An 18,110-nucleotide genomic window follows, 5' to 3' on the forward strand; every position below is an offset into this window, starting at 1 on the left:
TAATCAGCCTTTCAAAAATTCCAGTGGGAACATGATTTTTATAGTATATATAGAGAAAACTATTTAACTTCCAATTTCTAAATTCAAACAATTAATCCCATTTGAAAGAGAGTCATAATATATTATGTAGTCCATATTCTTGTATATCAGTAGAAAACATCATGAAATCTTTATCACACTATATTAAAAAAGAGGAGTTGTAACCTCATTTATAGAGGCAAAGTAGGTGATTGGAGTAAGTGCTGCAGTTGCCAGAAGCAAACTGAAGAACATGTGTGCCCAGCATGTGAGAGGCAAACCCTGCACACCACACCACACAGTACTATGGCTCAAGGGGACCGCATCAGGTTCCTTCACAGAAGCTGGAAGTTCAGATTTCTGCATGAGTCTCTTGAATTCTAAGTGTGGATTCAACTGATGGAGGCAAACTAAATACACACATGAGCTACAAAAGAAGGAGGAAGAATACGCGGAGAACTTCCAACATTTGCTAGTATTTTAATAAAAAGAAAATTTGCTTATAATCAGTATTTTTTAACATGCATTACTGTTAATTTTAAGAAAAATTTTAAATATTTTGAAAATAATAGTGATTGATATATATACCATGTTTTTGGCTTCAATATCTGCGTTGGATGAAAGCAGTTTTGTTGCTATTAATGTGTTCCTATAAAAGATAACATAGTGGAGCGGAGTTTCACCCTTGTTGTTGTGAACATTTGGATTGGCACCATGTTCTAGAAGAATAATTGCACATTCCTCTTCCTCATATTGTAGGGCCTGTTGGTTTTAACCAAGAAATAGATTGTAAATTTTGGAAATCCAAGAAAAATATTTCACGTTTTACCCATTAGTTATAACTAAATGGCATTAACCATTTTTTCTTCTAAGCATTTCATCAAATTCATTTCCTGCAAAACCACTGGTATATCTACCTTCATCAATGGTGTGTTGCCATCACTGTCACACAAATCGACATTACATTTCCTCTTCACTAGAAGAGCCACCACTGCTGGATTACCATAGGCACAGGCATAATGTAGAGGGGTTCTGTGCAAGTAAGAAGCTTTATTAGGAATTCATAAGGTACCTTTTGAAATACACAACTATTTATGCAATTATAAACATTAAGTAGCTCATAATTCCTCTATTTTCTTATGAAGAAGGTACAATATTTAGTAGCTGTCATTACTTATTTTATTAATGAATGATCAGCCTATGCCACTGACATTTTCTTCTTATTTCTTGTTTCTGATACTGCTGGGGATTGCACCCTGGGTTACTCAACTAATGAGTCATATCCTAAGCACATTTTTATTATATAAACAATTTTGATGCAGGGTCTCACTAAATTGCCCACTGTGGTCTTAAACTTCCAATGCTCTTGCCTCAGCATCCTAAGTCACTGGAATCATGGGTATGTGCAACTGTGCCTGGTTCCATTGATTTTACTTATTTTTGGTTGCTTTGTTTTCATATTGCTGGGGATAGAACCCAGGCCTGAAGCATTCTAGGTAAGGAAGGGCTCTACCACAGAACCACATCCCCAGAGCAGAGCAGCCCACATGCCTAGAAAGAAGATGGACTTGAGATTTAGCTCATCTTCAGTATGAATTCTACTTTAGACTCTGTGATGTACTAGTTATCCCACAGTCTTACTCTCCCTCAATTTCCTAAAAAAGTAAGGATTAAAATGAGTATCTCCCTGAATACTACCAGGATGCTTAATGGAGAATCTATGTAAAACATCTGAAGATTTTGTAGCACCAGCAACAGCTCCATAATTGGTAGCTATTGTAATCAATATTATTGCTTTTTATCAACTAAGAGTATTTCAATTAATAAGTTAGTAGTATTGTAGTGATTTTTAAAAATATATTTTAAAAACTATGTATTTCAATGAGTCTAAGATGATTTTTTTTTCTTATCATTTTAACAACACTGACAATGGAATCCCACTAATAATTCAGGCTGCATTACAACTATAATTGGCAGCATTTAATTTTTTCTTCATAAACAAAATAAAGAACCATCATAATTCATGGTGCCTTACCTTAAGTGAAATGTGAGACAAACAATAGATTTATGGCAGTTCTCATGACATGGATGGCATTTAAATTCAGTTTTAAAAGTATGGTAGGTAAAGTAGGCTGAATAATAACAGTAAAAGGCCAAACCGAAAGCAAACTTAATGCCAAAGGAAAAAGAACCCAAATGAATTAGTATGGTTAAACTAATTCAGTATTTATATATATATGGGATTTATATATGAATCAGGTGTTTTCAATGTTCAGTATTTAATACCGTCTTAATTTTTCACAAGGGACGTTTACAATTTCTTACCTCCATGAATGCATGATTGAAAAGGAGGAAGAACCGTTTCATTTGAAATTGAGTCCTATCACGTCAGTTTGAATTAACTGGTCACATCTAGAAAGTTTTTATGTAAGAGTTGTCTGAGATAGTAGAATATGTCAAATACAAAATAAGTAGCTGTGCAGTTCTTGCGCATTAAAAACGTATTCATTTTATGAGTACAAATGAATAGAATTAAAGAATAATTCTTTAATGCTTTACTTTATAAAAGCTTCACTTAAAAATACTAAAGTTGAGAAGTTTCGTATTTTTATGTGAAACTTTTATAAAGTAATGCAATATTTTTTCAGGAGTAATAATCTTTTATACTTGCTCTCTTCTATTCTCACCAAAACAAAATTATTAACCTATAATTGCATATGTAAAATAAAACATACATATATAAGAAATGTATGTATAGTAATATCTACAATAGATGAAATGCACTATAGGACATCTATATAGAAATGTACTAGAAGAAAACATAAATGCTTTCTTCATGTTGGCAAAGGCGTTCCAAGAAATAATGAATTTGAAAGAAGACTTCTTTTTTTCCTACCTCTCTTTTTAAAATTTATTATGTTGATGATGATGACAATGTTATTGTTGTTTTGCTGGGGATTGCACCCTTACCCTTTGCTTTGACATGCAAGAAGTGCTCTAACATTGAGCTACATTTCCAACCTTGGAATTCTAATTTAATCAGATAAAATACTCTAATTTTACAGATGCTCAAGTGACAGTGACATATGAACACAGAAAAAAATATTTATGTCCTTGGCAACAGAAGGAATTTAAGTCTAACAAATGAAATAAATTTCGCAGCTACAGTATTTTGAAGATGAAGAGTAGTGGTATTGGGCTGTTGATTATGGCTTGAGCTGTTTATTGCTCCTCAAATAGATGATTTAATGATAACTGCTGTGCCACATTTAAAACTGTGCATGCCACTACCTACCAATTCCATTTTACTCTCCCTTCCAGATATTTGAGTATTCTTTTTATCCTGTTCCAGTCACTTATCTTTTGGCCATTGGCAAACAAGTAATTTGTGAAAGTTAATAATGTATTTTGATACACAGAATGGCAAGTCTTTGTTCATTGCAAACATTTTCTTAGTGTCATCATGACCCTAAATGACTGCGTGTGGAACTAAAAAAATGTACAGATATTTTTATTTGTTTTTTTGTGAAATTGATAACCACAGAGAGCTCACATTTGGGGTCAATGAGTATTCTAATGCACAAACCACAAGCAGGGCCTACCTTTGATACTCTTAGTCCCTTCAGAACAGAGTAGGGCAAGCTACAGTAGGGCACCAGCAGGCAGCACTGTACAGACTAGGCACCCTTTGTGTGCTACTCCCTTGGCCCTGGTGACTGAGAGCTTGCACTGCCTGGATGCTCTCAACCAATGCTCTACTCTTCATGCTTGTATAGATACACAGTAATGGATAACTACAGGAAAGGCTACTGGAACAGTGGAATCAGCAATTTTGGAATTTTGTGTGAGAAGCTTTTGGCAGATGCTTTTCTACTTTAGTCTAAAGTGATAACAAAATTGAAAAAGCATGTTGTGTCTGGTGTTCTGGAAAGTGTGAAAGCTGCCAGTGAACTCTAGTGTCCTCTGTGGAAAGGTAGCTAAAGGTAGTTAACTTCACTAACTGAAGTTAATGAAGTATTTGCAGAAAATTCAGGGCTTGTCAACACTGTTGTTATGAAAATGGTTGGATGATCAAGATGACACCAAGTTATCCTAATAATTTCATAAATTAGTGAGTGAAGCATGTGAGAAATAAGTAATATCTTATTTTTAGAGGTGGAAGACACACCCCTAAATATACTAGTGTGAAAGAATTTTAAAAATATAAAAAAGAAGAAAGAACATGGAGCCATCTTCCCAATTCAGAGTTCTTGTGAGGCTCTTGGGACACAACAGGTAATAGATTACATCTGAAAATTTTTCAATGCTTTTGAAAATGTGTACATTAAAAGCTGTTGTGTGTATTTTTTTTTAAATCAGTGACCTTATAGGGAAATTTTAAGTGTCTGGGAAACCAGTTAAAAATTTGGTTTTGTTTAGCTGCCCATTAGAAGTCCTGGGTACTGAACTTCCAAGGTGTGCAGGTCCTGGATATTGAGGACTCCACAGGATATTAAAGTCAAATATTCTGGTGAAAGGAGAACTGGTATCCTTTCTGCTCTGCTCCCATTGGCACAGCCTGGATGGTGCCGGCTTCAATTCCATCAGCCCATTGGTCCCTTACCCCTCAGTCCCTGGCCTCCCAGACCCTATTACCTATTTTTATGATCGGTGCCATCAACAGGACATCCACGTCCCAGATAACGCTTAATTCTTCCCAGTTCACAATTTTTGGCAGCCTGGTGGATCTTCCCAAGAGGGTTATATCCGAAAAACTTGATTCCCAGGCTTATATAAACAAATTTTCTCCAGGCTCCATCCATCCTAAAGACAATTAGGTAACAACCTCTCTCAAGTGGCCTACCAAAGCAGGTCTGCCATTACCTATCTGCCAACCAACTGGCAAGATAGTCGTTGCCAGGTGACACTGATAAACACAAATGCGCATTCCACAATCTGCATGGCCCTAGCTGATTGGCTCCTGGAAGGTCCGCCCCCTGTACTGTGATCAGCGCCTGGCTATTCTGTACAGACCCCACCAAGAACCAGGTGGGACTCCTCTGAGACCCCCCCAAGACCCATACAGTGAGTGAGATGCCCCACCAGAATCAGGTGGGCCTCAATGGCGGGCAGGTGAGAACCCCCCACACCCAGACCTGGGTGGGCAGGACTCATCCTCTCTGCCATTGCACAGCTGCCTATGTCCACAGCAGGAAACAAATACTGCACTCTTCCTATTACTTTATTCAGTAAATAGCAGAAAAGGAGATCCCTGACTTAAGATGTCCATTAAAAAAATCTGGAAAAATTCAGGAATGCATTTAATTTAAAGCAACAGATTAGAAGAAAACAACAGAATAACTGCACCAAAAGCAATTTTAGTGTCACTCTGCTGCATCATCCACTCCCTGACATAGCTCTGCTCAACACAAAGAGGGAGTAAACAGCCCACCAGTTCCACTCAAAAGCAAAAGGAGAATAGTGTAACAACCATCACCCTAGGCTTTCCAGTGTAGTACCAAAATGTTCTGATTTGATTTCTCCCGACCCAGATTACTGAGCAGAGAAGAAGAGATGAGCTATTTGGAGATGACCTGAAACAAAGAAGAAGTGGTGCAACACATGGATCAACTTGCAGCCGAAGAAATCATGGTCCCCAGTGGCTACTGTGACCAGAACCCCCACAACCTCTGCACTGTCTCCTTCTGTAAACAACTCTAGCCTTCATTTCTGGCGTTCCCTCAGGGTTTGCCATTACATACTTCAGGTGCTTTCTCCAAACAGACTGCAGTAGGTTTTGCCACTGAGGAAACCAACAGCCACAGAGGAACCCTGCATCTTTCTCTACTGCAAAAAGCCTCAAAGGTGTTTGCATTCACAGTCTCCAAGCACCTGTACCACTACCTCTAGATTCTGCCTACCCAAGGTAACCTCAGCTAGAGTTGCCACAAATCCAGACTCAAGGTCACCAAACAGCCTTTTCCTGTGCAAGAGAACATGAAGGCTGCAGCCCATACTGGAGGCACAATCCCATGAGATGGGTGTACACCTGCAGCCATATCCATGCACACTGCCAGATGTTGGACTGGCAGTTGCACATGCACAATACCACTTCCAACACCTGCCACGAGCCACTGCTCGCCATATTTAGCAGCCTCTGAAGTTACATACACATGTGTCACCAGCTCTGTTTCATGGTGTTATTAACATATGTAAGCACCCAGAGTCCCATTAACCATCCCCACCACCATGTAGCTTTGCCTGAAGAGAGTTGTTCTGTGCCACTGCACATGTTTCTCCTCAGTTCCACTCACAAAAAAATAGTGCATGTTTACAGCCATCCTCAACACCTCCATGTCCCTGCCACCATACTTCAATTCACAGGTGAGGTTTCTAGCTTTATGCATCCATGATCAGGCCCCAGATCTGTAGATACACAGCAGCCAGGCAAAGCTCTACTTCTGGTCCTTCCCTGAAGCCCTATGTGTCTACAATCAGATCTGATCTTATAGTCCTGTGCTTTAACAAACTAGGTCCCACCTCATAGGCACTCCTTGCCAGCCCTGGCTTCTGTCCTTGGTCCTAGCTTTTCCTTACTACTTCTCTGCCCACAGGTAGCCTGTCTACATTGCACATGCCTGCAGCTGACACTGCACCAAAGTGTGCACAATGCCTGGCCCATATCTTTCACCTTTTCTAGTCTTCTCTGCATGGATCTAGAGGCACTATCTATGACCCAGCTAGTCCTCATAGCAACTCTAGATTTCCCATAGCTCTAGCCACCAATGACCATGAAGGTTCTCATGTTACCAACAGTTGTGCCTGCTAAAAGAGAAGCAATGCATCCTTCAACCTCAGATAACAAAGATGTTGCTCCATGCCACTAGACCAGTGCTATACTAGGTCAGCTTGTCCTCCCGTACTGCTCTGCAGGAAAAAGCTTTTCCATCCTCAAATAAGTCCTTAAGTCTGGAAGAAGTAATGGTTTCTTCAAATGTGCATGCACCTTTTCAAGCTACTAGGGTCAAGAAGAATCAGAGAAACGTGGTAACACAAGGAACACAAAAAGTCTTCATTAAATGAATGGTCCAACAAAATTAAGAGACCTTGATATAATGAAAATGGGAGAACAACATAACAGTTGGGTTAAAACAAAATCGGTTCAATGAAGAAAGTTTATACCAGGAGCCAACCCATGACACCCACCCTGATTCAGGCACAGATGACTTCCTATTCCTCTTAGAATAAAGTTCAAAATACTCACCATGGTCCACAGTCCCCATGACCAGGCAATGATCTCCGTAATCCTTTTGTACCCTCCCTTGATCTCACTCCCTCCCCTCAGGGCCTGTGGCATTATTTCATATCCCTGCACTTAATCCAATGCCTCTGGTAGCACCTTGCTCCCACTTTTCCTGCCATCACAGGATAATGAAGCCCTCACTCAGAAGCAAGCCAGTCTTGGAACCGTGAACACTGAATGCCTAGTTTGTGTCCTTTACAGGGCCTTCTTCATTGTAAATATTGTACTTAATTTGTTTTACCCCTAAATATTAACTGAAATGAAGGAGACCAGACATACTATCTTGGACACTGTTCTAACCTACATAACTGACTTGCACTTTATCTTCCAGGACTCAGTCAAATTTGCAAAATGAGTGAATAGATGCATGGAGACACTCATGGACTCTCTGCTTCTCTAGGCTTTCAGGTCAGGACCTCCACATATGGCCCACATCAGCCAGTATCCCTCAATCTCTCTTGATAAGCTTTTTCATTGGCAAAAATAATTTTGGCAAGTCATTTTTTTAAAGAGATAAGCACCATACTCAGGTTCTCATACATGCTAAAGCCCTCTACCACTAAGCCATATACCCAACACCTGGGTCAATGCTTTTAAACAAAACAAGATTCCTATAAAATGGTCTAGTGTTGGGGGGCTGGTTGAGGTGACAATTGGAGGGAGCCATATATGGAACACAGAGTTTTTGTGGCAGATGAAAGGCCTTGTGAGGACCACACTGCATACTCTTTGCACTGCTGAGGTTTGGGGAAACCTTTCTGTACCATGCCCACCCAAAAAGAAAACTTGCCAGCCTAGATTCTTCAGAACTAAATGGAAAACATTAATCAGATAGACTGAACAGACATCTATGGACTATTTAATCCATCAACAATAAATTCATTTGCTTCTCCATGAAACAATGACCATTCTTTGAAATAGTTCATATTGTCAGGCGTGGTGGAGCACACCTGTAATCCCAGCAGCTCAGAAATCTAAGACAGAAGGATTGCAAGTTCAAAGCCAGCTTCAGCAAACAAAAGGTGCTAAGCAATTCAGTGAGATCCTGTATCTAAATAAGGCTGGAGATGTGGCTCAATTGTCAAGTGCCTCTGAGTTCAATCCCTTGAACCAAAAAAAAAAAAATCATATTTTTGAGTACAAGGTAAATACAAGAAATAGAGATAACTTCTTGAACCCTATAAGATCATAAATGAAAGAAATAAAAAGTTAATGACAAAAAGCAAACCTTTTAATGCCTGGAGGTTAAAATATACAACTCTGGATTAGGATTGGAAAACAGATACAATCAGGGGAGAAAAAATTTCAGAAATAAATGGGAACAGGGATAGAATACGTCAAAATTCATTGGGTTATTAGCACCCATAAATAATTTATGTACCTATATATCAATGGCAAATGAACTGAAAGAGAAATTAGAAAAATATCCCATTCAAAATAGCCTCAGAAAACAATATAATACTTTGGAATATATATAAGAAAAGGTATGAAATAGTTCTACAATGAAAACTACAGAATACTGAAGAAAGAAATTAAAGACCTTTGAAGATGGACAGATCTCCCAGGCCCTAATTCTGCCTATCTTAGGCAGAATTAATATTGTCAAATTAACCATACTACCCAAAGTGCTTTGCAGATTCAATGCAATTCCTATAAAAATACCAATGAGTTCCTTTGTAGAAATAGAAAAATCACCCATAAAACTCATTTGGAAATATTAGAGAATCAGAATAGGCAAAGCAGTCATTAGCAAGAAAAGTGATGCAGGAGGCATTACAATCAGTACCAGAACCATGGTAAAGAAGAGAAGACACAGAGAAAAAACCACATAAGTACAGTTATCTAATATTATAAAACAGCACCAAAAACAAACACTGAAGAAAAGATAGCATTTTCAACAAATGGTGCTGGGAAAACTTGAAATACACATGTAGCAAAATGAAATTAAACCCCTACTTCTCACCCTGCACACAACTCAAAGTGGATCAAGGACTTAGGCATTAGAACATAGAGACCCTGCAACTAACTGAAGAAAAAGTAGGAATGTAAGCTTAGGAACTTACTTTCTTAACAACACCAGTACAGCACAAGAAGTAAAATCAACAATCAATAAATGGGATGGAATCAAAGAAGCAGCCTTTAAAATTCTTCTCAGCTCAAGAAACAATAAGATGAAGAGAAAGCCTACTGAACAGGAGAAAATCTTTACCACCTGCACCTCAGTTTCAGCATTAATCTCCAGGATATATGAAGAACTCAAAAACATTATACTACTACTAATAATAATATTAATAATAACAACAACAATAACAGCCACCCAATCAATAAATGGACTAAGGATCTGAAAATACCATCAACAAATATATGAAAAAATGTTCATCTTTAGTAATTATAAAAATGCAAGTCAAATCTACACTGAGATTTCATCTCACTTCAGTCAGAATGGCAATTATCAGGAATTCAAGCACCAATAAATGTTGGGGGGATGTAGGAAAAAAGGTTCATTCATACCTTGCTGGTGGGAAGGCAAATTTTCAATTTATCATTATGAAAAGCAGCATGGAGATTCCTCAGAAAACTTGGAATTGACCCAGTTATCCCACTTCTCAGTTCATACCCAAAGGATTGAAAGTCAGAATACTACAGTGATGCAGCCACATCAATGTTATAGCTAAACTATGAAACCTGTCTAAGTGCCTTTCAACAGATGAATGAATAAAGAAAATGTGGTATACATACACAACCAGATATTACTCAGCCTTAAATAAGAATGAAATTATGGAATTTGGTGATAAATAAATAGAACTGGAGAATATCATGCTTAACAAAATTAACTAATCCCAAAGAACCAAAGGCTGAATGTTTTCACTGAATTTCAGATGCTAATTGACAATAAGGGTTGGGGTTCCTAGGGACGAACAGAGGTACTGTGGATAAGGCAGAGGGGAGTGAAGGAAGGGGGAAAGGAATGGAGGTAGGAAGAATAGCAGAATGGATCTGACATAATTACTCTATGTGCATATATGACTACATGATCACTGAGTCTGCGTCATATACAACCAGAAGAATGAGAAGTTATGCTCCATTTATGTATGATGTGTCAAAGAGCATTCCACTGCCATGTACAACTAAATGGAATGAATAAAAAATGTTTTTAGGTGCTCAGAAAAAAAGAAACACATATCAAATAACTGTAAAAGATTAAAAGGTGTATCAAAAATGAAATCAGAATTAGAAATCACCTGATCCAATCCACCTATTTCATTAATGAAAAACCTTATTACAATACTAACATATCCCCAACCAGAAAAAATGAGAAAGTCAAATAATTATCAAAATTATACTACATACAGAATTATAGTTCACATGTGAAAAACACTGTGATACATACAAGAAGAATAAAATTTTATAAGATGAAGGCAATCCTCATATTGCAGACATTTTCTGGCTTAAAATTGGCACCCACGCTTCTCAAGGAAAAAAGATGATGGACATGGAGTCAAACTAATGGAGTTCCCTCCACAGCCATCTGTTTCCTTCTCTGGCTTAGTATCCTTCATCCTTACTGCAAGTTATACTATTCCACCACAAGGATGAAAGATCACCCAAAGGATCATGGCAGGCACACATGAGGAACAACAAAATTGGAGGCGAACGAGAAAGGAGGGCTGTGCTACTACTATCATCAATATGATGGACTAACACTAGCTTCCCTGTGTGCCTAATGCTAGGAATTCAAAAAGAAGTGAGATAATATGAAACTTTACTCAGCCATAAAATAAATGAAATTATGTCATCTGCAGGAAAATGGGTGGAGACCATAATATTAAACAAAATAAGTCAAACTTAGAAGATCAAAGATCATATGCTTTCTCTCATATGTGCAAGCTAGAATGGAAAAAGAAATAGAAATGTGTTGGGGATGATCTCAGGAAAATCAAAGGGAGATAATTAAAGAAAAAGACCAAGGGTTGTGACGTAGGCAGGGAGGGAAGAAGTGCTGGGAAGCAATATTGGCCAAATTATATTGTTAAATTTTGTGCATGTATAAATATATAACACAAATTCTTGTTATGTACAATTATAATGCACAAATTTTAAAAATGTTGAAAAAAAATAATAGCCAGTATGAACTGATTGTTTCAGCTTAAAAATCTACAAATATCTATAATCATTTAATGATGCTCTGTCTCTTGGAAGCCCTATTACATACGTACACATGTATGTGTAAGTTTTTCTGCATATTTATATTACTGTGCTAAACATAGACATAGATAGATAGATAGATAGATAGATAGATAGATAGATTATGACACTCAAGACTTACAAAAGAACTCAACCTATTCATAAGCAGGGTGAGCCCCTGACCTTCTAAATGTGGACCCACTTAACTAAAGACAACATGATTTATGCTCTTTATATAATGGCTTGTGGTTTTCTAACTTTAGTGCTTTTTGTTTGGGTCCTTTATTTATTTTAACCCCAATTTGATATCCCTACAGATATATTCATGTTCTAAAACAGAACGGGATAGACAACCTGTCCAATATTAAAAGTAAATATATTAAATACCAAATAAAAATGCTATTATATATTTTCCAGCATCCAAAGTACTGCTAAATGCGAAAATAGGTTCCAAGGAAAAACTTTCTGAATAACAAAGAATAAGAATCGAAAAATACAAAACTATAAAAGTAACCTTACCCATATACCTTATAAAGGCAACATAAAATGACTTACTTACATATCATAATATAGAAGTTATGGTAGCTTATAGTTATAGGTATTTAATTATATGAGCATTTACTCCCTGCTGAAGAGCATTTATGGTTCAAGGACAGATCTTCTGTTTCTACACTAATATCAATCATTCTTCCAACCATAGGAAAGTTCATTACTGAATTCTCATTCTGTGTCATATGGTCAAGTATTAATGAGAGACAAGGGAATGCCATTCAACTGTAATTGAGATGCTCATATAGTTTTAAGAATTTCATTAAATTCATGTCACTCTACTACAATCATTTTTAAAAGAATGGTTTATAAGTATGAAGAAGGAGTGATTCAAAATCTTATTTTATTACATCTACAATTGAAACATACCTTGATGTTTTTGATTCAGATACATGGTCAAATGTTTATATTTTCCATTGGGTAGAGTTATTTAATTTTCCATACAAATCCACAAAACATTTGCTTACTGAACCCTGTCAGAAAATAGATTTAGAGGTCAAAGTATCTGTTATTTAAAAACTGTGTGGTGAATATGGCTCTCAAAATATCAGTGGAAAACATAATTACGATTTGTCTTGAGAAAAATATCACTTAATATTAAAACAACAGTTGCAAGATAATAATTGGAACAGCTCAGTGAAATTTCCCACAGGTGGTTAACAAGTCACAATATATAAACACCAATATAGCTGAGAAGGATATGAGTTGGTTCCAAAATGCATTTATAACTTGAAGCTTTTAATTTAAATTTTCCTTCTCTTCAAATCAAGTAGCCCAGCCTGAAGAACTCTCCAAATCATTTGAGATAAGCTTATGTATATTAAATAAGAATATATCCTGGAGGAGCTAATGGATCAAATTTATAGTCTCAATCATTTTTTTTTTCCAATTTGACTTTGAAGAGAAACTCAACATTGAAGCAAAAGCAGTATAAATGAAAATGTAAACCTTAATATATAAAATTGAGATACATTAAGTTCCACTTCAAAATAGCCTTAAAACCTGGAAAAGAATAAACTGAAATAAAAAACAAAAGCTCAAAATTTTGATTAAAAAGTATCTCCTTCCCTGTTAATAATTATATATTAATATGACTAATATACCATACAACAATTTTAAGAAGGAAAGTTTATTTTTGCTTACATTTTCAAAACCTTCAGTACATGGTTGGCAAACACCACTGCTTTGGGTTCAAGGTCAAATAGAAAATCTTGGGCAAAGTTGGAGAAGAACATAGAGATTCAGGCTAATGGTGTCAACCTTTTTGATAAAATAACACTAAAAAAAATTTCAAACATTAAAAATAAGATAGACATATACATACACTATACATATAGAATCCCAAAGAAAAAACATTAAGATAAAAAGCAGCTCTGCAAGACATATTATAATCAAAGGATCTAACAATGGAAATAAAGAAAAATAGTAAAAGATACACATGAAAAACATTAGGTCACATTTATATAAAATTATATTTGTTTGTATAAATTTAATTATATTTATGTTTATAAGCTTCACTTCAAACTTCTCACCTCAGACTCTAAAATCAAGGGGGTTTGGAATAAAGTATTCCAAGCTTTGAAAGTATATACTTACCAACCAAGACTGCTATGTCCAGCAAAGTTATGAACGGAACAAGGAATGACATGATCAGTGACATAATCAGACACAGAATGCAAAGGGTTGAAGGTTTTATACCCTATGAAAAAGCTAGAGAGAAAAATTAAGAACAAACAGGGATCACATAAAAATAGAAAGAAGATCACACAGTGATGAGCCACCTGACTGGTTACAAAGACTTAAGAGGGTAAAGCAGTAGCTACAGGATGAAATGTACTTTGGAATATATAAAAATGCCCTGAAGTTTCTGAGAATTCTCTCTCAATGAGGAATAAATTAAAAGCAATATTTATGCCCTAAAAAACATCATATGATTTAATTGCCAGAGGAAAGAAACATTGCACATGTATCAACTGAGGCTATGGAGAGAATTCATTCATAAGTCGCCAGAAGGCAGTACAGAGTGCAGTGAGTGAGTGGAGGGCTACTGGCACTCTCTCAGAAGAATGCCAGAACTCCTCACTTTCTTCACTTCAGTCATGGTTTTCACATATATTGGTAGATTGTTGGGTTTTGAAATGTCTTTCCCAAGTACAATATCAATAACCATATTGCCATCTTTGTTTTTGCTCAAATTCTGCTGTATGTCACAGCTTCCTTCCTCAAATATCCTCAAGTCAATGTTCAAAGGCTGGTTCTCCAATACAGATGCAAGTACACAGTCTGCTCTGATCAGCTACTAATGCACCAGGACCAACAACATCATGTCTTGACTAGCAAACAGTACTGCAGGAACTTCCACATATCCAAACAGAGCTACCAAAGAGGCACACATTGATAATGGCCCATGAGCTGAATGCTGATGTCACCAGCAGCAGAGTTGATGTTCATGGAAAATGGGGTGCATGGTGTCAGCCAAAGACCAATCACCAGACAATTCTACTTTTTCAAAAATATGAAGACCCCATCCATTCACAGCTTCTACTTCCTTGGTCAGAACAACTTCCTGTTCTCTCAACCCCAAACCTCAATATATGAGTAAGTCAGACTAGCACTAAGCATCTGTTTCTTTTTTTAAAAAAAAAAATTATTTTTTACTTGTAGTTGCACACAATACCTTTATTTCACTTCTTTATTTTTATGTGGTGCTGAGGATCGAACCCAGGGTCTCACATGTGCAAGGCGAGTGCTCTACTGCTGAGCCACAACTCCAGCCCCTATGCATCTGTTTCTTAACAACACTGATCTTAGATATTGGTCTTTCCTTTTTCTCTTTCTACTTGTGATTTTGAGAAGATCCACTTCACCGTGCTGATCAACCTCTCTTGCTTCAGGCATACACCTGAGCTCCTAGAGAAGAAACCTGTGAAATTTGAGGGAGGGGCCGACACTGCAGGGTCTCTTAGAAGATCCAGACACTATTCTAGCTCCTGTGATATCTTGCTTCTCAATTGCTGGGCCTCCCTGATCCAAGCCAGCTGCCAGCATTGAGGGTTCCTTCTTCCCTTCAAGCACAAAAATGGAAGAGGCTTTGCTCCTGGAGCTGTAGGTCTCAACAAGATAGGATCCTCCATCTTGGCATGCTGTGGTTGTTGGGGGTTGAGGGTACAAAGTGCAACACACTGGCATTTATACCAGGACACCTGGATATTCAGCTTTTCAGTGGCAAGGTAGTTTTTAAGATGGGTGAGCTTAAAACATTGAATGGGACAGACAGCAAAGTTACTGAGTACTCAGCTTGCACAACTTGATGACAAATGTCAGTGGAAAGACACTGTTTATTGGCAAAGGTAAAATAAAATTCAAAGTACCAGAAGAGAGATAAAAAGAGCTTTGGGCAAGGTAAGCTTGTTTTAAATTACAGAAGTCACTGGTATACAAAACAATGAAACCCTACCAACCAGCTATGACCTATTGACTATGGTGAAAAAGTTACAAGTTTGCAGGAGACTCCTCATTGAGGAAAAGAAAGTGCTAAATGTTTTTCATAACCTGGATTTCATATTTGCTATTTCAATATGCTTAATAACAAAAGGAAGTTTCTCTCTAACCAATGCCCACAATCAGTCACCATAAAATACTTCCTCCTCCATGTAATAACCCTACCTCACCCCCAGGTACAGGCCCTACATCCTTGAGGACACACATCCTTACTGGTGTGTGTCTCCAGGCTTGGCATTCTCTAACCTCTTCAAAGATCAATCAGCCAATGTCCAGACCCAAACTGCTACTCCTCAGCCAGTTGCCCCTGCACTGCCTCCCACTGTTTCTTATCCCAGGACTCCCAGCCTAATCCCCACAAGAACCCTGTCCTGACAGGGTCCTGCATTCTATCAATTCCACTTTCTGGAAGCTCCCACTGCCTCCCACTTTCCTGCTGCTCACTAATACCTAGACACACATCCCAGGGCTTCCAGGCATCCAAAGCACTGTGGTACATGTAGAAGGCAGGTGGTCCTCTCAGTAGCAATATTCAGGAGCACACTTCCCCATCATGTAGGCCACAACTAACCTCCAATTTGCGTCATTCCCCTGGAGTCAAGAAGAATCCAGATCGGGGGGCTCCCTTCCATCCTTAAGCACTGGTGATGGTGTCTGCCAAGTGGATGTTGAACCAGAGCCCACACTGCCTTTCTGCTCAACTGCAAACCAGTGCCTCCTAGCTTGCAGCAGGGTCTCCAAGTGTCTCCAATCCACTGATTCATGGTCAGCCTCAGATTCTCTCTCCAGCACCTGCAAGATCACACTTGGTTTGAGTGTGAGAACTGATGTTTCAAGGAGTCATTCCCTTAGCATTGGAGCACCATTCTTCCCATTATACTTGGTGTCTCAGCCCATCAACACAACCTGTCATACACAAAAATGGAATTTAGAGTGCAACCCTATCAGGAAATACTCTTCACAAGAAACCAGTTCACTGACTTGAGGCTCATAAAACTTCTACTCAGCAAGCAAGCCCTGAAAACTACCAGGCCAAGGCAACAATGCTGCTATTTCCATACACTTCTAATACCAAACACAGTGTGTTACTAAGCATTCAGACAACAGGGATACATTTATCAAAACTGAGCACAAACAGAATGAGCTAAAATAACCATGTTAATATATTTAACTACCACGAATATGTACAACTCTGGTACATCTAAGTTTCTCCTGGTCAAAATATAAACATCATTTACAAAAGAAGGAGAGAGAAAATAAGAACTTCACTCATACTCGACTCTTTTTTTTTAGGTTTACATACAGAAGAAAACTGGAAGCAAGAAAGATAAGGAAAGGCAAGGCAATGTCCTCACCATTATTACAGTACTAACAGATCAAGGCTAAACTAAAACAATTCTAGATTCTTCCACCTAGAAAAGATACACACAAATCTCAATATATAGCTAATTTTTTTCACAACATATAATGCTTTTCTGTTCAGAGATATCTTGAAGGATCATACTGCAGTATCCTTTTTCTTTCCTACTTGAGAATGTCATGGTCCCCCTCAGGTTCAAAATACTTTTGAGTACTTAATTGCACATGTGTGAATTCTATTTGGGCTAAAAGTCATCTCATCACGCACTTCAAAAAAGGATCTACAGTGGTCTAAATGTCTGTATAGACATTGGGGACCATGTTAATAAACAACATTGGACAGCTACTCTGCTTATTGGGAAAGACCAAATAAAAGTCAAGAAAGAAGTACACAAAATGTTTCTGACAACATTAAGTTGTGCATGGATGTGGAAATCTTTAGCATACAAAAGAGTGGACCGCTGCCATTCAGTTGAACTGGGATGAACGATCAGTGAAGAAGAAAATAACCACTCCTGAGACTAATCAGGTGAAGTATAGACCTGCACTAAAACCCTGCAAGTTCTTCTTCAGAGGAAACACAACCACTGTCAGCTCACATTCTGAACCTTGACTTCGAATGACACCGCTTCAGGACACTTATTTATGTAAGAAATCTCTCCTTTATTCCAGTCCAAGTGTGCTTCCCACACCCTGAAGCCCTTCCAGTTCCCAAGCTTGGCATGCTATCACCTCTGAAAAGCTGCTGCCCCCAACAAACACCCAGCCTCCACTTCCTCTGCTCTGCACAGAACCCCTGAACAGGCTTCAATGGTCTCCCCTCCCCCATCTCCTTCTCACCCCAACCTTCCTCAGCAACACTGTGCTGGTCCCCTGGAACTTCTTTTGACAAAGAATGAAACACCTCCCACTCCCCCTGGTCACCCTAGAGCCTTCCCTACCTGCTGCTGGATGACCTTCCAGGATGGGGTTGGGCTGGCAGGTGATGTCATCCAGGATGGTACAGAAGACTCCAGGTACCACATTCTTGGGAATGTAACCCTGCTTACATGAAGCAGAAAGTTTTTAATTCTTACTGAATTGAGATTAAATGTCATTTGTATTTACCTTGGCTCCCCATCCAGAATCTGCTAAAAGTTTACCTCCTGTTTTTCCATGAGCTCTTCTTGTCATCTACATCGTTCCTCTTCTATCCATAATAAAGTACATATGAAAA

At 38.0% G+C, this 18,110-nt stretch overlaps 1 protein-coding gene and 1 long non-coding RNA gene across 2 annotated transcripts in view; one reads left to right on the forward strand and one right to left on the reverse strand.

The window, feature by feature from the left end:
* The window catches only part of LOC308649827 (obscurin-like), a 520,968-nt gene that overhangs the window by 476,427 nt on the left and 26,431 nt on the right, over positions 1-18,110 (forward strand). The window lies entirely within an intron of this gene.
* Positions 650-12,482, reverse strand: LOC308652009. The gene is made up of 3 exons (XR_014022712.1): positions 12,404-12,482; positions 936-1,050; positions 650-780 (listed from the first exon to the last, which is right to left on the reverse strand). It is a non-coding gene; the product is annotated as an uncharacterized lncRNA (long non-coding RNA).

Source organism: Spermophilus citellus, assembly GCF_964194105.1.
Source record: "Spermophilus citellus genome assembly, chromosome: 1".
Lineage (NCBI taxonomy): Eukaryota > Metazoa > Chordata > Mammalia > Rodentia > Sciuridae > Spermophilus > Spermophilus citellus.